The sequence below is a fragment of the Pezoporus flaviventris genome, unplaced genomic scaffold, assembly GCF_033815535.1.
Source record: "Pezoporus flaviventris isolate CSIRO_AGI_PZ_B2104156 unplaced genomic scaffold, CSIRO_AGI_Pfla_v1 ptg000040l, whole genome shotgun sequence".
In the NCBI taxonomy this organism is placed as follows: Eukaryota; Metazoa; Chordata; class Aves; order Psittaciformes; family Psittacidae; genus Pezoporus; species Pezoporus flaviventris.
In genome coordinates, this window is record NW_026892588.1 from 6,297,889 (window position 1) to 6,323,505 (window position 25,617).

Genomic DNA, 25,617 nt, shown 5'->3' on the forward strand with positions numbered 1-25,617 from the left:
CACAAACCTAAATAAAGGGCAAGCTATAAAAATTAATCTGGAGTGGGTGTCAGCATGCCAGTGCTTAAAATAAAAATTCATTTTCATCATAGTTCTTTCAAGTAACAAAAGTATACATCAAAAGAAAAGAAAAAGGGGGTGGTCAGCAACAGAAACATGGTGTTCACATTAGGGAAAAGTCAGGATTATAGGATATTTTTCCCAGGAAGACACACGGTTATAGTCCAAGATAATCTAGAAACTGTTTCCAGTTCAATTATAGACTACTACTATATTTGACTCTTTAACTTGCTCTATGTCGCTTCACCATCTGTAAAGCAAGAAATGTTAGTGTGGTAGTGTTAGGCTGTGCCAGAAAGTGAATCTAGTGTATTCATCCTACCATGGTCCTGAATAGCAGACTATTTCTATCCCAGGAATTCTTTAACTTGTAGTTTTAGAGGTGTAATCAAGTGTCCTTCTGTACTTGCTAAGCAGGAGTTATAGACTTGATGTAGAAACTGTTAAGTTGGATGTTTTGACCCATCTTATGCCAGAAGTCAGGCAAGAACAAGAAAAGAACATTTAGAGATAAATAAAAACCCAGTAACTCCAAACCCTATAGCAAGGCCTTGTTACTACCTCCACTGTTTTCAAGCACAGTACTGTATGCAAAGGGGAGCAGCAACTGATCTACTGTGTGTAGAAAGTATATTTCTTCTCCTCTGCTGCTGCTGCAAAGCTAGTGCTCCTATTATGTCAAGGTCCATTGCATTTACTGCAACTTTGATAGGCTTGACCTAAAAATACTGCTGTGAGTGCATTATTTACAGTGACATTGAGGAACAATTTTCTAGAATGTCTCTAGGGCCTGTGGGCATTGCACTGGGTACATATGTATTACATTAACAAAAACACATGAAAATGACCGTGAAACCTTTCTACAGTATTTCACAGCTATCGTTACCAAATTGGGATTGTTCTGTGGCTTTACAGCATAAGCAAAGATGTGTGTGAACCAGCATCTCTAGTGGGCTGTGGAATAATGGTATTGTTTTGCCAGTGAACATTCTGTAAATTACTAGTCTGTAGAAGTTGGCTTTTAGTATTATATGAAATTATATATCCATACATTAAGACATTTTTCTGTATCTATATGAAAACAATGTAATGAAAATTACTAGTAAAACTTAGCCTAGGCATCACTAGAAGAGATTATTATTGTGGAGTCTGTTCTTCAGAAGCCAGTAAAAAATTGCAGTCCAGGTGAAAATATTTGTTTTGTATTTCTAATGGGTGTCAACTGATTATCTGTGCCCAGGTCAATGCTGGCTAAAGTTTCTGCACCCTGTTCTAGTAGGGTTTGAGTTGTTACTATTTGATATTACCAAATGTATGAAAATTGATAGAAATGAGAGAAAAACATGTATTTAGGGGGAAAAATACTATTTTAGAAAAGGGTGTGAGTTTACCTTTTTCCTGCACTGGAATCTATCTCTCCCGATGCTAATTATTCAGACATTTTCAGCATAGAAAACGGATATAGAGAAACAACTCATGCTCTAGGACATTTGCTCTTTCCAGTGCTGCCAAATTCCAGAATCTTCTATCTTCATAAGCATTTTCTTTGCTAAAAATACATAATACAATTATAATATAAATATATGGTAGAAACAAGACCTGATTTTTAGGTTCCAATAAGACACCTTGACAGAGACTGTTGCAAGAGCAGCTTAATTTGAAAGTTTTTCCTTCTAGATAGAGTATATACCTTTAAGTCCTGCTTTTAATATGATCTTCATCTGTAATACATAAGTTGGTAGTAATTCAAATTCACATTTTTGTAGAAATGTGTAAACTTACTGGCTTACTTCTGAACAGTGTACCTGAGACACTATGCATGTATGCATACATCCATAGCAACCCTTCCTTTTACTACTTCTCTGCCTCTGATCACAATAATATTCAGTGAGCAATAGACCCTGTGGGTTCTTCTCTAGTAAATATTCCAACAAGAAAATATAATCTTCCCAAATATCAATTTTAAAAAATATCCCCAAACAATTCCAGGAGTTAATTTGTTAGTGTGATTGTTTTTGAGGAACTGATTATTTTTTTTTATTCCTATAAACATCAGTCTCTCATATGATTGAGGACTGATCTCTTTCATGACTGAAATATATTTTTATAATTTAAGTAGTCTGACACAAAGGTCCTGTATCTGTTCAGTTGCTCTATTGTGACGTATGGATAAATCGAGCAAACACAGTGCACAAGACAAGTGTTTAACTGATGTGCTGAATAAGCTTTGTAAATCATCAGACTTAAGTATTGTTAATGGACCCCACATTATGACAATATGAATGATATATGATTACCTAACTTTTGAAAGTAATTCTTGCTTTGGAATATTCGAGTTGAATCAAGTCTAAAGGCTGAACTTACCTTGCATAACCATGTAATATAAGAAAGTAGGCTGGTCCTCCTGCGTGTCTGACCAGGGTAACAAAGGGTTGTAAGGAAATAAGGACAAATCTTGAGCTTTATTTACACTTTTATTTTCTTATTACTATTAGCAATACTGAATGTGACATAGGTACCTAAAGTTTACAGCAATTTTACAATTTAACTACTCTTTCATTATTATTTCTGGATATGTATTTGTCATCTTTCAGATATTTAAAAAAGGCAAATGTAATAATATTTGCTATCTAATAGTGTTTAAGTGCTGAATCAGTTTCACATAAAATCAATATTTCATTTGATGTAATATTCTATCTGTATCTTTGAACTCGGGCACTCCTTTGTATTATGACAAATATAGAAGGAACTTCTGAACTATTTCACAATGCCTAGTTAAAACATTTAAATATTCTATCCTCTTGTGCTCAGAGACATCAGGAGTGGACACACACAAAGCTCCCTGTATTGTTACTTATTTCCATGTACATACTGAATAACAGATTTTATGGTTTCAATACTGAGGACAATATTCCAGAAAAAACAGGCTTTTCTTTCTAGTCAGCTAAGTTAAACTTGAAAACAAACAAGCAAGCAAAAAGTAGATATCCCAACCACACTTTTTTTTTAAACAGAAAAATGTAGCCTATAAATATTTGCTGCTCACTACTGCTTTCAGAGCTGATATTCCTCTCATCAGTAACTGCAAAATGTGGGGCCACAGTTGCATTCATTGTTCAGTGAGCTTGTCCACATAGTTAAACCCACCGACAGCAATGAATGTTGATTGTGACCTTTTTTGTAAAGCTTGGCAGAGTAGGGAAGAAACATCATGTGGTGATTAGGTTGCTATCTTCGATGTTAAGGCCTGAAAGCATGAAGTAAGGAGGAGGATGGTTAGCTGGAGGGTACAATCAACGGTCGATGGTTTTCACTTTAATTCCAAACTCACCGACAGCGTTGAATGTTCACTGAAGCAACCACTACAACAGAGCTTCATTGACTTGACAGCATCCTCAAATGTCTGAAAAGAGGGTGGGGGGAAATCAAAATTCACACAATGATTTTAATTATTCAGATGATGCAACTTCACTCATTTTTCTCTTACCAACAACCTTCTCTGTCCATCCTATTTGAGCCTCTGTGAAAGGAGCTGCCAGTTTTTCTAAACTTCTTTCTATGAAAAGAAAACATATTTCACTTATTCAGGTTTCAACATTATATGTTAGGATCCAGGCACAAGTGGATTAATGTTGTCTGTTGTTGCACAAATCCGAACTTCATAGCAAACCAAAACGCAAGATCCTATACATAAACAGAGATGGCTAAGAGTTTTATGAATTAGTGTTACCAATTATAGATTACCGAGTAAAATTTCTTCTTCTGCTGACATGTTCAATCGGATTTAAACTTGCTTAAGATTGATAAAATCTACATTTTCCTTTTAAGAAGTTTTAATTTCAAAATGAGTGTCTTGGACAGAAGGCCTTTTTTCCTCACAAATTTATACCTGAAGAACTTGTTATGACAGTTTTTGGGAGGGGAAAAAGGCAAACTAACATCAAGGCTTGATGGCCTTAATTTTCTTTACACACATTTTCTAGGTGGCAGCATGCTGTATATATCCAGAACTTAATCACTGCAAAGACAAGTGCTTATCCCTAAATATTTCCACAGTGGTACAACAATTTTTTTCCAGTCTTCTGAGTTTTCAAACTCTGTTGTCCTAATTCTTAAAGTAAATAAATAAAAGTTGCAGTTTTCACATTATAGGGGAAGGGTTTTGGAAGCTCGATTAGAAGGCAAAACATGGTAACAGAAATTTTACCTGATTTACGTTTGGGAGCAGGGTTCTTCTGCAGAAGGTGGTCTCGCAGCTCAGCTGGTCAGACTTCTTTTTTGCTAGGTCCACTCTTAGCTTTCTGCGCTGAAATTATGCAACTAATGCATTGGTTTCTGTGAATTGCTAGTTTACCTTTGGTAAAAGATGTCTTGTACTCTCGTCCATTTCTAGTTATTTTCAAAATCTTTATAAATGTTGGGTATTATTTTCTTTTGTACTTGCAAAGAGAAAACCAGCACCAAAAGATTGCAAGTCAAAAGTATGCTGTTTTGTAAACAAACCATGATGAGGACTGTCTTAGCTCTTTCAGCTAATTGCTCTGCATGTAGAGGTTTTTATTGCATCACTTAACTCAATTGAATTTTCTGTCAAATATCTCTAAAGGACAGAATCATTAATATATCCTGTTGGAGAACTAGACAAGACAGGAATCAACTGATTTTCTTTTATAGTAGATTAGATATATTTTGTTTATAAAGGCCACAGTGATCATGAATATACCGGAATTCAAAACAAATCCTTTGTGGTTGTGGTGGTAGCGGGTTGTTTTGTTTTTGGTTTTTTTTTCAGTTGTTTTTTTTTAACTTTTCTCTGATACAGCAGCATCTCTGAAGTTTGATTTATTTCATTTATTTGTTTAGTTTTACCCTCCATTTATTTTTACTGGCTTTCTCACAGTTTAATTCCATGGATGTTAAGAAAGGAGTTTTTTTTACACCAGCAAAAGAGATGAGAGAATAAGGCTTTCCAACTCAGCAGTCTTTCGTGCATCTGTTCACCTTGTTTCAGCCAAATTATTTGACTTCATGGTTTAGGGTGGCTCCTATTTAACATTTATCCTATTGTAAGCTTTCTTTTTTATGCCATTTCTTTCAGTACTCATTCCTATGTTCTTCTACCTTGTTTTTACCTGTCACTTCATTTTTCAGTATGGGGTCTTGCCTGGCTGATACCTGGCAATTAGGATGTGGAGTAGGAGAAGGTGAGTAGTGATGTAGAACTTGAGGTAGGGTGGATTGCATTTTAGGGAATAACTTTCACAGGTTGTTACTGCTCTCTCCCCACTCCTCTATAATGGAAAAACCTCAGTATTTCCTCAGTTACCTAGCCTCTCTTGAAACAGGATGGAACTTATAAGTACAAAACCACAAAAAGTATTCCTGAGCTCCAGCCTTCAGCCTGATTCCTGATGTGTGCAGGTTATGTAGGGTAAAAATGCTTTCATCTTCTCTCATCTTGTTTTCATATATATATTTTTTTAATCCCTTACTGGGCTTAGCTAGCTGTTACAAATGCCAGCTTTATTTTAAATTTCACTTCAGATCTGCAGGCCCATGTGAACATTCAGATTGGATGTATGGGTTGTGGTTTGTTTTTTTTTTTATTTAAGGTTAGTAGGTCATAAATAAACCAAAGCACTTTCCTTGCTATGAGCAATAGGGTCATGGTGTGCATGAAATATCACTTTAAAAAAATTGGAACCTAACATGAATTGACAGAGGTACGTGAGGAAGTAGTTCATTGTGTCGCTGTAAAGGCCATAGGGATTTGGATTGCTAGAGCTGCCTGTTTTTGGAATAGATTAGATATCTTGTCTGATGACCTGTACTTAATTTAAGTGACTGCCTTCGCCAGTCCTTCCAGAGGGCAACTGTGTGAAGTAGAGCATCTCATCTTCAGTCTTCACTCCTCTTCCTCCTTTTGATGGCCTGACCTAAATTGAAGATATGGGTGTTGTGCTGCACAGACAATTTACTTTAGTGCTATGTGAACTGCATCTTTAACTCTAATTGGTTAGCTTTTCCATTTTGGACTTCTTATTCAAGATATCAAGGTCAATGTTCTCCTTCATTGTTCTGGTTAATACTGACAACTGTCATGCAGTACACATGTTTAATGGCTGCTTTGTGTAAAACAATAATCCAAGAGTGGTTCCCGGAACTATGAAGGGATACTGTGCCTCGCTTATCCCCCTACCTCTTCCTCTCTTCATTACTTCTCCCTGTGCCACATAAATGCTTGATGAAATATAAATGATAGTCTGTGAGCCAGACCTGTCTGATACCTACTTCAAAGAGCTGTTTTAGTACTTTAACAATATTACTGTTTATGAAGCTGTGCGATTGCTTAGGAGCAAATACTTGGGTGAATACGCAGATCTCGGGCTTGGGGACTTACTTATGATTTTAGATAGTTTCCCTCATGATGTATTAAAACATTCTATTCAGTTTGCACACTGATTAAAGCAGTATATTAACATGTTTATATGGTTATACATAAATATAATCTGTGTGGCTTTCAGCATCTTTTGTTCTTTTGACATTGAATTCTTTCTGGGTGATGGAGTTAAGGCTTTTTAAAGGCAAATATTCATAACAGCCAACAGAACAATAGTATTAATACTTGTATTGCAAAGTTATCTCACGGATACAGTTGTTGGCTACTTCTAGCTCCTACTTGCCCTCTCCCACAGTCTGTCAACTCTCCCACAGGCTTCCAGTTATACACCTGGAGACAGGAAGAAATACAGTGCATGGATGTATTTTTAATTGTGTTGCAAAAATCAATTCCAGTGTCAGCATCTAAAAATGGTTCTAACACACTTGGGATCAGATTCTCAGCTAGTGCAAACTGGCACTGCTCCATTGACGTCAGTGGCATCTGCCTTTACACCAGCTGGCACCTGGCTGCTCATCTGGAAAAAAAAAAGTAGAATGATCAGTTATGGGTTCTTATCACCTCTTCTGTTTTGTGTTGTGTTCATCTTTTTTATTAAACCTTTCTCAAGTGACAAATTTCCATGTTGTATTGACATTTCACCTGCAATAAATTAGCACTAATACTAAATCTCAGTAAGTATTGACACTACTGTGCTTCCACCAAAAGGAATTAAATCCAGCTGACTGTTGTTATTAGGGATTCAATTTATTCTTGGATGACTTTGAGTTATATGCTGGAAGTAAAAATTTCTGTGCAGCTATCAAGAGGAAGTAATTTTTCTGACCATGAGATGTGCTAATTTTTTTGTGGTCTTAAAAATGGCAAGAACGGAATCAAATAACCTTTACTGTAATCCAAGACTACTGTATTCTACAAACACTAACTGCAGTTATTTCTACAGTGTGCTGGAGTATAGCATTGGTATCCTAATTACTAATGCAGTAATTCTAAGGCCAATGTTTTTCAAGAAATCCAACTAGACAATCACAATGTTTTCATGTTAACTTCAACCTATGGAAACATCACTCTAAACCTCTGCGGGAAAAAAAAAAAAAGATGTTTTAGGGAGTATTTCACCATTTACTGGAGTACGGCCATCTCTGAAGAAAAGTAGCAGCTGTATAACATCTTGAAGCAACAGTGCATGCCAGCCTCAGACAGGAGGAAAAACTGTGATTGCCTTGTTTAAATTCTGCATTCTACAAGACTGCTTTTTTGTACACTATGGCATTAAGAAATCTAAAGTTATACAGAATCATCCTAGCTCTTGCTCATGAAATAAGGCAGGGGGGTGGCATGAGGGGGTGGAATATGTTGGCACACCATAGAACAGATTTTTAGTTGAAATAATGAACACAGGACTGTTTTAAAGTAAATCAAAACTTGTTTGACACAACCATGGCACAGCAATCTGCAGTTCATTGAGTCCTATCAGAGTTCTGGTGGCCCAGAAACCAGTACATCTCCAAGTATGCTAGTTTGTGTGTTTGTAGCTTTTGAATAAGTTTTTTAGCAAGTCTACTGTCCAAAAATTTACTGTGCTCTTGAAGTTAAACCCATCAGATAATATTACATGTTTATAACACAGGCTATGAGGTGGGATGCTGATTAGCCAAGCTAATTTAGGAACAGAACAAATGTGAGAAGCAATGATATTAGTTCAATCAAATATTTGATTGCACTTCCAGAAATAATTTAATTGCAGAGTTCAAAACTATGCTTTGCCCATTAGAATTTTGCTTGATTAGTATTTTGCTACATTTTGATATTAAAGGCACTTCCGAAACCAAATTTAATGTAAAAATATCCAAGGCAATACTGGCTTTTTGCTTACTGCTTTAGGCTTTTGTACCTCAATCGATATAAATTCTTACTCTTATTTAACAAATCATAGTTTCATTCATGTGTTCTAAACATACTTTTATATCTGACTTATTGAGCTTGACTCTGCATTTTATTACTTCATGTTGTTAGTCCTGTTTGAAATTGTAATACAGGATTGCAGGACTGGACCTGTAAGCTTTGCTTTTTATTTAAAGCCAAGAAATTGGTGAATAAATTCTAATACTGCCTGCAGTTTCCCAGCCTTTTGGATGACAATTCTCCACTCCTTGTAACTGGAACACATTACTATTTATGGAAGGTATGCACGTATTTCAGTGTCCATAAAGCATATGCAAACATCTGTTCTTTAGATCACTAGATGGAGTATGGTAAGTGCTTTTTACATTAATATCTATGAAGTAATGCTCACCTACTGACATTATGCTTAAACTTTAATGTTTTAGCAAACATTTCAGTAATTTATCTTTTCAGTCAATCTAAGTCAAACCAGTAGAAATTGCAAACACGCTGGCATGGAGTTCTGTGTGGCCTGTACCCAAAAAATATCAAGTGGAAGTTGTGTGACAAAGTGGTGTAAATATTAAGAGCAACATGATCAATTCTGCTAAAACACTAGAGGTTCTGTTAGTAATTCTCTGTACTTATTACTACCTTTGAAGGGTATTTCTTACCTTCCCTCTTCCTGTGATAGCCTTGAATGGGCATCTTTTACCTACTTGACAAATCTGGATTGTGTGTAGCGGTCTACTTTTTTAGTGTTATGATCTATTTCCCATGTGATCCCACAGGCAAGATTCTAAAGCCCAGTAACTGAAGCTATGCTCAGAAAACATAGTACATGTGGAAACCAAGACTTCCATACAAGTTAATGTAAGATGTGGGAAAGACAATATTGCATGATAGGATGGGAGCTGGGTGGGAAGGCAGCGGATAAGAGTTCTCTTATTCTGTCTTCAATATCAGTGTTTGCATCACATTAAGTGTTCTCAGCTATAAAAAAATCTTTAGCATCTTTCCCATTTTGTGTTAACCATTTATATATTTCAGACTGGATCCATTGGTTGTTTTTCAACATTTCTTTTTGTCTTTGTATGTATTCTATGGGAATAGAGACTTGATAAGGTTATATTTATAAATGTTAGCATAACAACTAAGTTTTCATAGAGTGGAAGTATCGATGAAAATAGGGATTAAAAATATTCTGTATTTCTACGTTCTTGAATTCTCCTGTAGTCAAGTGTTAGAAAACGAAATGCAGCTTTTTACCTGCCGAAAATGGGCTGAATACTTGTACCTTTTTCACTAATCCTTTTTGTTCAAAAAAAAAAAAAAAAAGCCCAAAATGCTTCAACATGAATAGGGACCCCTGTCTTAGGATTTCTGGAGTGTTTCAGTACAATTTGTATGTTGTCTTATACATTCTTCACATTGATCATATGAAATAAATGTATTCAGAAAAACATGTTTGGGGGCTTTTAACGTATATTAATTTGTGCTTTTGATTTCCTAAAATTATTTCTGGAAGCTACCAGAAAAGGTGCTGCTCGAGCACAAGATACCTTAGGGATTCTGTATGTGTCTGCCTATCACTGCTGGAGCAGAGTGCAGTAGCAACTGGCTTCAATATCCCACCCCCCTCTTTTTTCGGAGTCACCATAGGAACGGACTGCAAGAATTGCCAAATTCAAATAATTATGGTCCTGCTGCACAAAGTTTCTTTTGATCAAGAGCAAGTCATTTGAACTCTAATGTTTAGTGGGTAATACTTACAGCCTCATAAAAGTGTAGTGGTGGCTGATATCTCATAGTGCTTTGAACATGTGAAGTGCTATATAAACAATATAGGGCTATTGCACACACAACTCAAGCTATTAGCATTTGAGGGACACTGCCCCAGGCCCTTAGAGGGGAAATAACGTCCTTACTGGGAAAGAGGCACCTTTTTGAGTTCTGTCTGCTTCCAGATTATCAGGAGCTTTCTAGGTAGCATGTAAATATGAAGATGTATGTGTTTGGTTGTTGCTTTTTTTTTTTTCAAATACTGTGCTTATTACACAGTAGCAGATATTAAATGAGGGTAGGCAGCATTCAGTTAGAACTGTGATTTTGAAAATGCAAGGATGGCAAATCATTGCCTGTTTGCATTATTTCCTTTGCTCTAATTGTTTTTTTTTGGCATTCTTATGTTTTTCCTTTGTGAAATTTCTGCATGCCAATCTACTTGTTGCTAATATACTCAGTATTTTTCATGTGTAACTTAAAACAGATGAGAGATTATGCCTCCTCTTTGTTCCTGAAAATATCACCATACTTTACAGAAATTGAACCACAAATGCAGTTTGAGAATGTTGAACAGTCCATGGGTATCTGTGTATAAATGTTGGTGAAATCTTAATTCTAGTAAAAGTTAAAAAACTAGTGGAGGGGCACTTTCTAAATGGCTGATCTAACATTTATTAGATCTGAAGGTACTATTCAAATGGGGGAAGAAGTTTTCATAAGACTGGTAGAATTGCCTCTCCATCACATGTTCTATGTGCTCTGGTAAATAAAGGCTACTGCTTAGGACCCATCTTGCAATAACTGCAACATGCAGTCTGGGGTAGTAGAAAAGCTTATGGATATCTGCAGGGGGAAGAAGAAATTCCTTGAAATCTCTTTATGCCAGTCATTGCTCCAGTTGATAAACAAGACTGGATTTGGTTCAGTGTTGGCAAAACATTCTTTTTGCTGGTGTAACTTATTTTCAATAACGGAGACTATTCTAAAGAATTGCAGTTTCCTGCTTGCTTGGTATTTTTTTTCTTTAGTGTCCTGAGCTAAGCTTTTAGACATGTTAAATGGCATAAACAAGTTTTTCATTTTTATTACTGTTATCTAGGAACAGCCATTCAAAACAAATACGCTATTGACTCAACGCTACAAAGCTCTGAAGAGAGAATAAGCTCAGACTTTGAAGGACTGGGCACACAGTTTAAGTATTTAGCATAGCAAACCCCATTGCAGTACAACTGCTTGTACTGGATCCAATGTTTTACAGCATAAATGCGAAGCATAATCCTGTGTATTCAGGGAGAAAATGCCTAGCTCTTTTACTAATTTCTGTTGTTGGGTTTTGTCTTTATAAAGACCAACATGAACTACTTATTTTCTGCCCTGGCAAAGTTATTTTTAAGTAATAGATATTAATCAAAAGAAAAATAGCCTGCAATAGATAGATACAAGATTATGGGAACTGTTACAAAAGCCTTATATTTATTCTTCAAAACTGGTGCAACCTTAATGTTTTTTAATCTGCCTGTATTTTTGTGGTGCTTTCAACCTCCTCTTCCTTGTCCCTGTTGAACTCAGCTTCCTTTCGAAAAGCTCTTTGTGCTCCAGTGACCACTTTAAGCTTTCTATTGACAAAATTAAGCTGGACTCCTAATTTATTTTTCCAGCAGAAAGTGTGAGTTGAAAGTGGTCATTGGCCCAAAAACCTATAGTGAGAGCAAAGGTGGTTTTATTGGGAAGGGGGGGTGATGTTTGGTTTCTTTCTCTCTGTCCTTCAATCCTTTTCTCTTGTTAACTTATAACCCTCTTGTTTCCTCCAGGCTTCCTGAAAAGTGTAGTTCCTACATCCCTCTCTGAAGTTTCCCTTTTCCAGCCCCGCAGCATCCATCTGCTGCAGTAAGGAAGAGTAGGCCAAGAAGTAGTGTTTGGGGCCTCTACTGAATCTGGTTTATGACTCCATATCATGCGTCCCAAAGCTGTGGGAAGACTGACTGAGATATTGGCAATAAAGTAAATGAATGAATGGGATGAGGGAAAACATATAGAGCAAAAGCAGTGATTATTAAACTGTTCGCTTTGCTTCATGTATGTTTGTGTGTTTTAAAAATACATATAAACGCACATGTAGATGTAATTTAATGTGATGGAAGATAAAGAAATGTCTTTGATTTGGAGATTTAAAGGGATCAGAATTGTAACATCCAAAAGGCTCAAACAAAATAAAGAAGACACCCCTGGGTCTTGCCTTTCTGCAGTAGTTCCTAATACATTTAAATAGCAACCTGTAATAAATTCATATTTTTGGAGTAAGTGGATAGTATTTTATGTAGTCTATACCTTCTCTAAGAATCTCTAGAGATCTGCTATTACCATCTCAGTAACCACTCCTAATCAACAAATTGTGATGTGAACAGTCATAAGTGTCTGGCTATTTTGGGAAGTTTTGTTTCTGCATTGGTGCCTTCGTAGATTTAGAAACCCTTTCTTTAGGGTACCTACAGATTTTTCTTGCTCAAGGTAAGCAGGCAGTTTGAGGCTCTCATTAAAATTTCTGTGGTGCTTGAAGGTGTTCTGCTTGTACTTTTCTTTAGAAAAATCTGGATGAAATCCCATTTGGTGGGAAGGTTCCATTGCTTAAATCCTGTGGTAACTCTACTCTGAACACCTAATGTGGAGACATTATGCTGGCTTTTAGCAGATAGGGTGGATTTCATTCTTAGTGAATTTGACCCAGGTGCTAAAAAGCTATAGCTGAAAGTGCTAGGTTAAAAGCACAAGTCAGCTACGTACATAAATATTACATGGCTGTATCTTTAATGGATTCCTGTTGTAGACTTGCTTTGTTTAAAGATTTCCATAACCCTGCTGATTTATCGCATCTTTTCTAGAAGTATGCTGTTAGCAGGAAACTCAGTTGAAGCACTTTCAATCATGTTGGAGGATCATTATACTTTCACTTGAATAACTAATTAGTTGCAAGAAATTAACCACTGCTGTTTAGCACAAAAACACTTCCAAGAAGGGCTTTCATTTTTGTTGTGGAAAATAACCTCAGGCACTTGAGGAGGTAGGCAGAAGGGAGCAATAATGATCCTGATGTCTTTTAATATAACTTTTGTTTTCAATTCAACCTGGTAACTAGCAGGCAGCATAGTTTTCTGAATAGGGCACTGCACTTGGACTTGGGATGAATACGTTCTAATCTTGCTGGTCCCATGGTTTAAGGTTCCAAATGCTGTCCCTTAAGGCTGTGGGAGACAGAATGAGACTGAGGAAGAAATAAATTCATGAATTGGAAGGAAGGAATAACAGAATATGGCCAAAGAAAGGATTTAACCAGTCCGTTCATGTCTCTGGAACTTATTTTTCTTGTTGTGAAATGTGGATCATGCTTAATTAGCATGAGGGTCTAGTCTGAGTGTCTTGTGTAAGAGCTCATTATTACTGTCATATGCTGTTCACAGCACTGCTAATAAAATGCAAGACACAATGAAGTGAGGAAGGAGAATAAAGGAGAGCTAAAATACTTAGCATTTTGCCCCACCTTTCCTAGGGCAAAAACTGGAAGGAAGTTGAAAACCAATTGTTTGAGCTCTAGATTCTTTCCTAATATATAAAAGCCATTTAATAAGGCAATAAGAGTGACAAATCCTGGTCACTTTTTTCTCTGGAACTGCAATTTCACCCCTGCTATTGGAAAAATATACATATAAAATATACTTTCAAATTATAAAGGAACATCATGCATTTATAAATCAGTTGTCACCTTTAAGTCTTCTCTATTGCAGAAGCAGTGAGTTCTTTAAGTATTTGGACAAAAAGGAGTAATGTTCAGTAACATGAGAGCAAAAGGGAGAGAAACTTATTGGTATTTCTTGCTCTGCCCTGCCTTGCCTTTTCTTTGCCCACACTTGCAAGATTAGAAAGTTAAGTCTTTGATATTTGTATCTGAGATGTGGTAATACAGAAATGCTGGGGATTATTCAGTGCAAAAAGGGAGTGGGCTACTGTAGTCATGACAAACTCCTCCTGAATATAAAAAGTAAGGGTAGCACTACCCCAGTACTATAATACTTTTAACAGTTTTTCCCCTCTCTTTTGTTCATTGCCTTCTTGCCAATGTTTACATTCAACCGCCTATTTTGGATACCTGAAGGTTAGGATCAGAATCATTCAGCTGTTTATGATTATACTGGATTATCTGCATAAGTATCTTCTGAAAATATTTACATAAGCCCAGTACTTGGTGGATGTGGGTTATCTGTCTGTGTCATGTGTCCCCCCTATCTTTTTCCTATATTTAATATTTTTATTGGTCTATGAGAATACAAGAGAGAGGAAGGTCACATTTGACTGGGTTTTGGGGGGAGGGGGAAGAGGGGAGAGGGGAAGGCTTGCATATGTGCGTGCCAGGAAATCTAATTTCATGGGGAAGAGAACAGCAGAGCTGCGCTCTAGAAAGAGGACATGAGCAATGCCATAACATCTTCAAACAAAGATTATTGAGCTATAGGGCAAGCAACTTCAGATTGGGTATGCTGCCACTAAAAAAAATGGTTGCAAACGTAAACAGCCAAGAGCATGTGTGTGTTTACACATGTGCAAGTCACTCTGCTTCAGGATAGCTGTGCATAAGAGCTCATCAGGAAACAGAAAGTGAGAAAGACTTAGTGCAAGTGCTTTACTATTTTCTAGGAAACTGCATACCAGGTTTTTTAAACCAGTATGTTACCTTGAAACTGCATGCAGGGATCTTCAAGAGGACCAATGAATTTTGAAAGATCCTCTCCCTTGACAGTCAGTGGCATTTCTGCTAAACAATCTTGTGTTTTTTGTCTATCATTGAAAAGTGTGATCTGAGTGCAAGAGTATCATAGAAATGTGCTAAATTCAATGCAGTGTATCTTTGAAGACTATGCAGTAGCCTAAAATTCTTTTAGTATCTGAGGCTTATCCAAACTATGTAGACGCTCACACTTTGTAGTAATTACAGTTGAATAACTGAATATAAGTCCATTAACACATCCAAGTTACGGGCTGTTGCCAGATGTCTCAATTTTCCGATCTCTTTCTTTTTTAACGTTTTCTGGTTTGCCCTTGTTACCTAATTTTGTTTTACTTGCTCTTCCATTTTGATCTGTAACTGTTCAATGAGCTTAATGTGTCTTCAGATAACAGGTGTTAACTCTTGAGAGTAGCTTCAAAGTTCATTTTGGACTTCTGCCTGCAGTTCAGATTGTGATCATCTGAGTTCTTACTCAGATCTAAGTCTTGAAATTCCTTCCTACTTGGACACTTTAATTCATGTCACACCAAATACTGACTTGCTAATATTCAGTTATCAACTACCCCTTTGCCATGGAAAATATATTGTCCTTTATAGTCTTGTATAATCAAAAGAAGTGGAAAATATGTAGTCTAAAGAAACATAAATACCTGGAGTGAAAAGAACGTAAGACTCCTCTTTAAAAACAAACAAACAAAACACCTTTGCAATACAATTAAAACAAATAGGCAACAATGTCTGCCTTGTATGTACACTTCAGTTATTGGATGAAAGCACAAAATGCAAAGGCAGATCATGAATGAATCAACAGCAGAATAAACCTAGACCTCCTTACTGAGAAAATGGGTCTATACAGACTGAGTACGTTAAGCCAAGACACTGAGGGAGAGGCAGAGAAATGTCACTTTAAGGATCACTTTTTGGGAAAAAGCATATAACTATGTTCCATTCTTTCCATTAGGAAACTCTGATGTATTAGTTGTGTGTAAATGTAGCTAACTTTCTGTTTCAGTATCTGCGCATGCATGTAGTTGAAAAGACCAAGTAAATGATAAAGTGAGTTGGGTTGGTCACACATTTAAGAATCCTTGCTTTGATTTGGTCTATGCTGAGTAAATCAAATGTGAAGGGATTAGTGCCTGAGGCATGTTCCAGGTGATTTCAGACAAATGGATAGTTTAACTGTGCAAACTGAAAAAGAAAAAACATTCCGAACTCGAGAGAGTATGCTTGCTTGCCTCATATAGTCCAAAGATGGGGTTTTTAACCTTTTTCCTCTTTTACTTCTCTACTGAGGACATAAATCAATTTCATTTGTCTTCCTTTTTGCTTTCCCAAGGTGCAAGTCTGTAAGCCTGTTTTTATGCTGATGAGTAAATATAATTCTTGAAAACTTCACAGCGCATGAGCATTCAAAGTTTGTACATCTCATTGATTCCATTTTGGCATTCAGCAGCAAAACATGGCTGCTATTCTCAAACTGTCAGCAGTTTTCCCTGCAGCGCTGGAAGGTAGTTGATGAACTGGAGTTTCTATAGTTCAAAATTCCTTAAGTGTAATGAATGAGTATGAATTCACTATTTTTCTAATTACACTGACTCATTGAAGTTCTACAGCTCTGAGTGGAAATAAGGATAGTTTTATTGTTAAAAAAATCTGTGCTTCACAGGTTATACAGTGTCTCATAAAAATTAAGTCTTTCTGCAGGCTTCTTTGTGCCTGGCATGTTTGATATTTATTATAGATATTTTGTCAGAGATGCATAGTCAGAAGCTGAATGATGAACAGGGTCGGCCTTCTCTTGACTTTGGCATTCGGCCCAGGTTTTCTTTATCACTATTTTATTTGTTTATTTATTTTAAAGGAAAACTAAAAGGAAAAAAAGGTGTGGGGGAGGGAATAATGTAGTGCTGCCGCTTAGGACTTACTCATTCTCATTCTTGTGCTTTCTGTAGCACTAGTATCAACTATTCAATGAGCGTCTTTGTAAAGCATCTACCAGGCTGTCAGATTCCTGATGTAGAGAAGCTAGATGGTGCCAGAAATCAGTCATTCTGTGCTAAATATTGCTGCTGGCTCCACTCCCTGTCTCTCAGAGTCTGTAGAAGTCTAATCTTCTGTTCTTCAGAGAAAAGATGGCAGGAATTAACAGCAGCTTCAGATGGTGTTTTTATGTAACAAATGTCTTCCTATCCTGCGCGGTTAAGGAGTTAAACCGGTCTATAGGTCTCAAGTGGTAGCAAGGCCCTATTTTGTTTCTTTTTGGTGTCTTATGTTACATGGAATGCTTTGATGCACAGCTACTGTGTATTTGTCATTGAGTTCTTTACTTGCCAAGACTTCAGTTTAGTCAATTTAGAAATTCTTCTATTTTAAACAAAGTGCTTTGCTGCCAATCAGTCTAAACACCAATATTAAACTGCCTTGGACATGCACAGAAGGTCAGCCAGGAGAATGCCTATAGAGCAGTTTAGCTACCTCCAGCTTTCACCACCCACATGATGCCTGTACAGAATTGGCACACTGAAAATTAAAATTGTATAGCGTTAAAACTAAACTTGGAAAACATAGTGCTGAAGCTAATGCGTAAACAAAGCCTTTCAGAATTGAAATGCATCTTCATGGCATTTCCAGTTTTTCTAGAATCTAGGGAACCTTCCAGAAAAACCAAGAGGCATTTGATTGTATAAGAAAGAATAGAATGAATTTTACAATCGCCCTTTCAATATGCAAACAAGTTTTAGTACTCATTTAAACTAATCATTACAAAATTAGCCTAGAGTAAATGAGATCAAGCTACATTGTTTTGCTTAAACGTGTTGCACAGCTGACTTAGGTGCTTCAGTAGCACATAGTGCCTACATTAAAAATGTGAATCTTCAAAAGATTTTATTCTGTGCTTATCTCACTGTGGAAGTGCCCAAATCCCCCAGCAACCAAATTCTTGCCAAAGGCCAAGCTGGCCTTGTTTCAGCATGTCTTGCACAACAGGCTGAAGAAGCATGTGGTTCTGTTCCCCTGTGCTTTCTGCTTCTATGAGCAGCCATTGGAGCAAATCCTAAAGACAAGGGAAGTTAGTATCTCAATTAACGAGCTGTGGCTGAGCATATTCTCTATTGCCATTTGAATATTTGATTGCTCTTTGCAAATTGTGTAAGCTCATTGAGGAGACATTTGAGAACTTCTCACAATTAGGATATCTGGTCACAAGTAGGGGGGAGGGTTGTATTCAAAATCCCATTGGAAAAGTTGGAATTTGAATCCAGGTCTTCCGTACCCTGGGTGGTAAACTATTACATGAGAGGGAGGCAGTAAAAATGAGTGTGACCTTGTCAGGAGTATTTTCACTGCCAAGAGACAGTTCTTGGTGATATTGTTGTACTGGCAGCAACATTAAATCCAAAGTTTCAAGGTGCTGTTCCAGGCCTGTGACTCTAAACATTCTCCCACCTGATTGAGGAGCATTCTTTTCAACCTGTGAACTTCTGAGAGTCCTTTTACATTCATAGTTTTTTAAGCAATATATCTAAAAATATATATCACATAGCTGCCTAGATATAAATCTTTGGATGTTTTGGGTATAGACCCTTGGAAAATAACTTCAACATTTATTATTTCTGTGGCTTTGGTCATTTGGTTGCCTTAATCTATCTTTAGGGCTTCTTATTTTTCGCCCTCCCCCTCATTAGGAAATGGATGTCATGATTGTGGGTTTTGGTCGACTCCTCTTATTTTTAACTAAAAGGCTGATGTATCATTTGCTGAAAGTTCTGCTTTCTTCCTAGGCCTAATGATATTGCTCCTTCTACTGAAGTGACAGCTCCTGCATGATGTGTAACACAGCGCAGCCAGGAAATCTCTACACAGGCTATGTCTTCTCCAGCTTGATAACTCTCCAGGAAGAGGTTTAGCAGGTAAGACAGAGCCACAAACTCCGTTTCCATTATCAAAAGAATTAGCTTCAGCTGCTAATTCTGGAAATCTAGTGAATGAACCCAGTATTTGTGCATGTGACTTTGATAATTGAAAATGTTACCATATGAATTTCAGGGTCTGAGAAAGATTTTTATTTTTTATTTTTATTTTTTAGAATACAAATTAACTTTTAGTTAAGCCACACTGAAAATAAACCTGAGAAGACAAAAGAAAATAATATTCATTATGTGCTAAATTGTTAGAGTTTACTTATTACTTTGCCAGCAAGTAGTTGAATGGCTCAGACAGAAACAGAAGTCTTGTAGGTTACAAGTTCTTTTCTGCAGTTAAAATGGTGGGAAACAGCTCTGAGAGATTTCTTGTTTTTAAAATGTTAATGTGGAGACTTAATGCAAGCAATGTGTCACCTTCAAGACAGCTTGTTTTCTGTGTTTAAAAAAAAAAGCCCTGTTTAATAACCTTGATTTTGATAATGTTATGATTGAACTTCACTGTATGGGAGTCTTAAGCCTTGCTTATCTACAAAGTCAAACTTTAAAATGTGTGAAGCAGTTTTTTCTGCTCTGAGTATGCCAGCTAGAGTCTGTCTTAAAAAGTGTGTGTGTGTATTCCTTTTCAGATGAGAACTTTTTAAGAAGGGATTTTACTTTTAATTGACTCTGGAAGTAGCTAACTGTGTTTTGAGCTTCCTTATCCACGTTCACCTGCTTAAGTATCTTGTTAGGCTGCTTTAAAAACTTTTTGCTTATTATTCAGAAGATCAGGTAACTGAAAATAATCTAGTTCTCTCTAATTGCCTTTGGGGATACTTGGGAAAATTAATTGTAAAAATGTACTATAGTATGAATCTTCTCTTGCATTTGATTTTTCAGTGTTTAATTTGAGAAAATGAAGGAGAACAAATGTTGCTTATGTAAAACAAATGCAGAAGCATGGAAAACATGCCTATTCTTGTAAGAGGTGTGGTGTGCAATAGCTTATGATGAGGTGCAGTTGAAGGGCTGTTATGACTAAGATGGATGCTGCCTCATACAAGTCTGGTAGCACTACTATGTGTTTCTTCCTTTCACCTTCCCTACTTCTTGTTCTGCCCTTTGCAGTACTGTCCTTACATCTTTACTTCATGGGGAAGAATAGTTTGTGGGGGAATACTAGTTGGCAACAGAAGCGTGCTTCCAGTTGGACTTTAATGATAGAACACAGAAATATGTTGCAGAAATACACTGCAAGAAGGAAAAAAGGGAAATAACCTCAGGAGGTATTCTGTTGTGATCTGTGGCAATGTAGATTGCATTGCAAGGGGTTACATGTCTGTGACTTCTGACAAGTTTGTAATTATAAACTGAAGATAACGTAGTGAGCTACTTATATAATTTCTTGTTAAACTTGACATGGATATTCAATTGAGGTGTAACTCTCTTTAGATTTGTCTTTTTCATCATACTGCATTCTCATTGTTTTCTGGTTTTCTGAAGTTTGGGGGGAAGGAATTAGAAAGCTTGTCCTAGGACAAGCAATAGAGGCATTTTTCTCAGGACCAGTATGCAGGCATAGACGTTGTTATGGGTTTTGGAAGTTGTTTGGGGTTGGTTTTGATTTCTTTGCTCCTGAAGTATGGCCCTCAATATTTTTTTCAAATAATAATGAAAAAAAATAATGCTCTATCTGCCAGGTACATGATTAAAAATGTGTAATTAATTTCATTAAAAATTTTGCATCTTGAGGTGTCTGGATGAGCTCAGCAAAATAGGTCACAGATTATGTTAATTCATGTTAACTCCAGAGAGTGTCTATGGCAGAGATTTGATTATAAGAGTAATAATTAAACTGATATGGAAACTCTCTGCTCTCTACTATGGTAGCTTAATTTTTACCTTTTTTTTTTCATATCATTAAATTTACAACAATATTGAAGAGGTACATATGTACAGTATCCCTGCTACATGTTCCTTTATAGTCCTTTGCATGGGTGATGATAAGCAGTGAAAAGCCCAGCGTGGACACATAGCTTCTATGTTATTGTTCCCTTCAGTCCCGTCACATCTCTTGTCTCTGAATATTGGTGCTTGCTACTTGACTATGTAAGGAAATTAACTACCTATGGCTGGATTTTTGAATATACAAATTGGGTATTATAGGTGGTTGTGCTACCCCTGCACACAATTTTAAAAATGGAACAAGGTTGAGGAATTAATTTAGAGAAAACAGACAAACAGGTCTGAAATACTTAAAACAAATGAGCCCCAGTAAGCTCTTTCATATTATACCTGAAACACAAATTACAGCCAGGTAGTGTTCAAGCATGAAGTAAAGCTTTCACACAAACCCACATCTTTTCAAGCAGGTATCTGAAAAGAATACTTAGTATTTTCACCCTTAAAGGCCAGAGATCAAAATCTTTATTGAACCAACTAAAGGAGGCAAACTCTGTGTGGAAGATCACAAGTTGTTAAGTCCTCAAATCTAGTTTCTTTTAATAACGATTTTGGGGGTAAGGGTGTTGTCATATTCACTTATAAATATTGAGGTATTCCAGGGGCAGGTACTTTGCTCTCAATCAAGGCAAATGGGAATTTGTATGCTGGATTTTAGAGTTGAATTTAGGCAAGGCAAAGTACTTCAGTTCCAGGAGGATTTTTCAGATCAAATTGTCGGAACAAGCCATCAGTACTTGGAATGAATCCAGCCCAGGCTGACTGCATGAACTTCTGAAGACCCTTTGAGGCAGTTCTAGTGGATGACAATTTAAAAGAACTAAATATTATTCAGGCATTAATGAGTGTGCTTAGATTAAAACGGTGCAAAAAACTGAAAGTATCTTCAAAGGGTCATCCACGGCTAGATTCAGTGATCATTAGTAAGTCGTTTAATATACCCTTATGTAGTGGTCTAAACTAAAATGAGGGCATTTACCAAAAGTTACCATGGGGGTAGTATGTGACATACTGCAGCTTTTTCTCTTTTCAAAGGAGATAATTCATAAAGAACAGTTAAAGGCTATAGTTAAGACATAGATTTTCTTCACTTTAGTCATTGGCTGACGATGTAAACCTGTATGTAGGGTTAATAAATGTTTAAGGTTTTGCCTCAGATTGTCACTGACATGTCAGCAGAGGCTGGTTTCTCCATTCTTGGTGATATTTAAAAATTGATGGGACAAGACACCTAGCACAGGGTAATGCCAGGTTGTGCTCTGGTTTGAGTAGGACATTGGCCTAGGTGAGGTGCTGAGGTCTCTTCTGACCTCACTTAATGCGCAAGTGTCTCTTATTTCAGTCATTTTGAGTATATATTGATGCGTCTTGATAGAACTGCTTCAGAGGCACTTCTCTTGATAAAGATATTTCAGACAGCTCAAGGCTAAATCTGCTTCTATGATGTGGTTTTGTCAGCTGAGGAAAAACTTGTATATCCAAAGGATGCTCAGTCCTTTCTGTTCTAAAGGTCAGGGAGAATAATTGTATCTTTTTGACTATCGACACTTGGAAACAAACAAGCAAACAAAACCACCCAGCATTTTTGAACTTCATGTGTGTGCATGACTTTTTCCAATGACTGTACTGTGGTGGGTATTTGTTGCAGTAGTTTGCCTGTGAGAAGGAGTGGGTGAAGAGCTGGGGGAAGTTTTGTTTTGCTTACATACTCTGCTATCCAGTGCCAAATCACTGTAGAGTTGGATGGCATAAAATGGAGTGCACGGGGGAAATAAAAGAAATAAAGAAGCTAGGTCACTCTTAAAAGATACCGGTTTCCTCTAGGTAAATAGTAAAATTATTTTAGCATTTCAAAAGAAAATTGTAGGCTCATGCCCCTTGCTCCTTCACCCCAGCCCCCCCTTTTTGTGGTGGAAACAATTTTAAAAAGTTAGTTGAACTGTTGAATATATTGATTTGCCCTGGCAAGTTTAAATACGTGCAAAAAACTTCCTGGATTCCTGATAGCTAGCTCTTCTGAGTTGGGATTATGCCTTCAAAAAGCAAAAATCACTCATATTTTGCATTGGGCATCAGAAATAAGCCAATACCAAATAAAACTGGCTGACTGTATTTTAATAATGTTAGGTTTTTTTTCTTAGTGTGAACACTTTGAAACTGTAACTTGAGGGTTTGAGCGTTCAAACTGATTAACTGCATGTAATTTACATTGCAGAAAATAGGTAATTATGGAATCCTGAAAATTCATCATTAGATAAATGCTTTCATCTAAGTGGATGTGGCTGTTTGACAGCTGTAAGCAGCAGAAGAACTTATAGGAGCAGACCCTCCCCCCCGAAAAGTTTTGTAACTTTGAAACAGCTTTTCATGGTCTTTTGAGATGGAGAAAAGTTTATAAATGCAGACCAAAAGTCTGAATTGAGTACCTAGCTCTATTAATGACTTCATATGACCAGTTTAATATTATTGTTAGAAAAATTTAGAAAAAGGAATGCCTCAGACTTTGTCACACAATTGCTTAGAAATTTGAATTTTCTTTTTCCAGATGCTGTCAATCTGAAAATTGTTGTTTAATCCATATTTGTTATTGTGAATAACTACTTATTGTATAGGTCAATATATACCTGCTTCTGGAAAAGAATGTCACAGGACATCTGGACTATTTTACTGAAAGTGGAAAGAAAAAATACTTAAAAAAAAATAATACAAAACAAACAACCAAAAAACCAAGCAAACAAAAAAACAAAAAAAAAAAAAGAGAAAACCCACAAAAAAAAAAACCAAACAAGCAAAACCCAAAGAAACAAAGAAATCCCACCTGATCTAGTTTAGATGTTAGTTTGTTGTAAAGCACTTGATTTCTATCTGACTCCCTGTGTCCTATGATTTTATTTAAAATTCTTAATGACCATCTGGCTCTGTGCTACTTGTTCCTCAAAAAATTTTGTTGGTCTAAACAGGAGTCTTGCCTATGTGATGAATGAAGTGTATGGCAGCTGACTAAGAAATTTCAGTGAAGCCTAAAGATAGACTTGTCTCTTGTATCTATTCTTTGGCAGAGAAAAAGGGTGATTGACGAGAAGTACAGTATACGAAAGAACAGTTAGACACACTGACATTATGATACAGTGTCTCATCGGGGGATGTGGTGTTTTGACTACGTGGCTGCAGCAGGTCTATAATTTAAATGCCATTAACGGCACAAAAAGCAATAACACGGAGACAGGAATACTCTAAAATCTCTGGGTCTGTACTTACAATGCAGATGAAATAGCCCTTTGAACTTGTGGTGCCAAATGTTGTCCAAAGTTACCATTCTTCCATGAGGAAAGCAGTTTTTGTTTTTGTAGTGGCTTATTTCTTCCCCTCCTCCTAGCACAGACAGACATTTTCTGTTTGGATTGCTTAGCTTGTGTCACTACAAAGATCCCAGGCAAAGGGAGGCAGCTTGTATTTTGCCTAACTCATGTCCCATTCACACATTCGGTGCAGAATTCGCTATTGTGAATAGTCATGACTATGTTTTCTTTGTGCTTGTTGGCTTTTGAATATGTTTCTTTATACTTTTACTAAAGTAGCCCACAGAACTAATTTCACCAGAAGCTATTGGTGTTTAGCTGTAACAGAGTTACACATAGTCCTGTGACTGCATTATAATATCTCATTTGTTTCCATTTGACTGCTGTAACATTCTCTGCCTTTTAGATCTGTTGTTCCTTCCCTTTCTCTACTTTTTTCTCTTTTAACCCCATTTTAAATTATAACTTACTTTACTTTGCTTATTGAGCTTAGCTGTGGGTAAGCACATGTTTCTTTGCCCTCGCAGAAGCCAAACATTTAATGCACCTTAGTGTAATGTATGCTATAATTGTTTGCCAAACTGGAGTGAGTCTTTCCAGAAACAGTTCCTGATTTTTGAGGACCTTGCAAAATGTGCACAATATGTTAATTGTAAAGCTTTCTTTAAGCATGCATTTCAAAAGAGGAGAGAAAAAAATGCCATGTAAGTGGAACTTGTTTAAAGTGCATTTCCATTTCTAGCAGGAGACTGTCATAATAGTTGCATTATTTCTTTACACTGATAGGATGCAAACAGAGGAATGTACTGTTTGTAAATTGCACTTGAGCATTTTTTTAATTTCAGCTGGGTCGTTCTATATATGTCTGGTGCTAGACCACATAAATGCTAGCTGTTTCGAATTTTAGCTAAGTTGCTGGACTCTTTAAAATGTTCATGCAGTGCTTACAAAGTTAGCTACAATAGTAATGGTTGCAGAAGGGATAATTAGGGGGCTTCAGAAAAGTTGTCTCTTTATTGCATAAGCCCCAAGGGCTAAGTGTGGTAAATGTTGCATGGTATGTATGCTTTTCTTTTTCTCACTTTAAAACAAATTATACCTATTTGTCTGTTGAAAAATGACATGGATCTACTTTCTACTGAAGATAAAGAGAAGTAAAGAAAATTTGAGCTACTGCATCAATTAAGCAGTATCTCAGCAAAAGTCATTAATTGAAAAATATCTTTACCTGGTTTGTCATGTGTAGCTACCTCTTAGAAGAAGACTGTAAGTAAAATGCAAAAAGATACATTGACCAAATGAAAGCAGTTGTCTGTTGCTTTTCTTCACCAATATCCAGAAAGGCAGAAGAGTTTACTTGGGACAGAGTGGGCAGAAGTGTTTAGTGGCTCTAAATAAAGTTTACTGTCAGACAGTCCGAGACTTTAACTAGAAATAGTGCCTGCAAGTTACAAATTCCATAAGGTTAAGTTTTCTCAACTTCTAACAGCGAATGTAACAGGTATAACCTTCAAGTATGTCAAGGAACTGCACCACTTCTAG

The 25,617-nt window shown here is 36.6% G+C and overlaps 1 long non-coding RNA gene across 4 annotated transcripts in view; it reads right to left on the minus strand.

The window, feature by feature from the left end:
* Window positions 1–2,805: 2,805 nt before the first annotated feature.
* LOC133275539 (uncharacterized) overlaps window positions 2,806–25,617 on the minus strand; it is a 60,916-nt gene continuing 38,104 nt past the window's right edge. The window contains exons 3-6 of one of the 4 annotated variants that reach the window (XR_009745581.1): window positions 24,035–24,148; window positions 6,686–6,977; window positions 4,257–4,395; window positions 2,806–3,604 (exon numbers count right to left, since the gene is read on the minus strand). This is a non-coding gene — a long non-coding RNA (uncharacterized LOC133275539). The remainder of the gene's footprint in view (window positions 3,605–4,256; window positions 4,396–6,685; window positions 6,978–24,034; window positions 24,149–25,617) is intronic. The other 3 variants (XR_009745579.1, XR_009745578.1, XR_009745580.1) reach the window with 3 other exon arrangements.